The sequence below is a fragment of the Vombatus ursinus genome, unplaced genomic scaffold (genome assembly GCF_900497805.2).
Source record: "Vombatus ursinus unplaced genomic scaffold, bare-nosed wombat genome assembly UNPS02014786.1, whole genome shotgun sequence".
Taxonomy (NCBI): Eukaryota; Metazoa; Chordata; class Mammalia; order Diprotodontia; family Vombatidae; genus Vombatus; species Vombatus ursinus.
The window spans coordinates 32,682,230-32,683,097 of NW_020954564.1; positions in this window are offsets into that span (position 1 = coordinate 32,682,230).

Below are 868 nucleotides of genomic sequence, written 5' to 3' on the forward strand. Positions count from 1 at the left end.
AACCATGCCCCTTGCCCAGACTTCCCCCTCCCCTCCCCTCTTCTCCCTCCCCCTGTCCGTATTCAGACTGATGCTGTTCAACCTGTACATTTATTTACATGAAAGCCAGCGCTCTTGAATCTGCTCTTCATTCTGAGGATGTGACCCATCATCCCAGCCCTCACCCCCGGCTGCTGTGACATCATGGCCATCCCATGTGACTTCACTCTAAGAGCCCAGCAGCAATGCATCACTTAGACCTGTTCTAGGTGGGACGGTGGGATGAGCAGTGAGGCCGTTCCTGAGCACTTCTGGATGGCAGAGATGTCATCTAAAGAGCTTGCTCGTGTCACCGTGCCTTCTGAAGTTATATATGAAGGAGAGATGGCAGGGGCTTCTGGATAGCAGATCTACAAGAGCTAGCTGACTCTGTTAGGAGACTGCTGGAGCGCCCCTGCCCCCCACCTCTGTTTTCCCAGGTTCTTGCTGACCTATGGTGGGATGTGTATATGTGGTGGGGGGAGGGAGAGGGGGAGAAGGGACATAGGGAAGGGCAGGGCTGCCCTCCTCCCGAGTTCTGGCTCACTCACACACAGAAGTTCCTGCCTGTTGGTGGTCACTGTGAAATGGTGCTTTCATTGGGGTGAGGAGGCCAGCTAGGGGCCCAGCTGGTCTGCATTAGCACCGCAGCCTCTCTGGACTCTAGCTATGTGGGGGAATCCTTTTCTGGGGAGGAGGCAGGTTCCATCTCTCTCTGCCTCTGTTGGTGGCTTGGGAAGGCCAGGGGGGTGAGCAGAAAACACAAAGCCCTTGTCTGTCTACCCCCACCCTCACCCCCTTGGCTAGGGACTCCTTCTGGGATCTGGGTCAGGGGCTTGCTTGCTTGCTT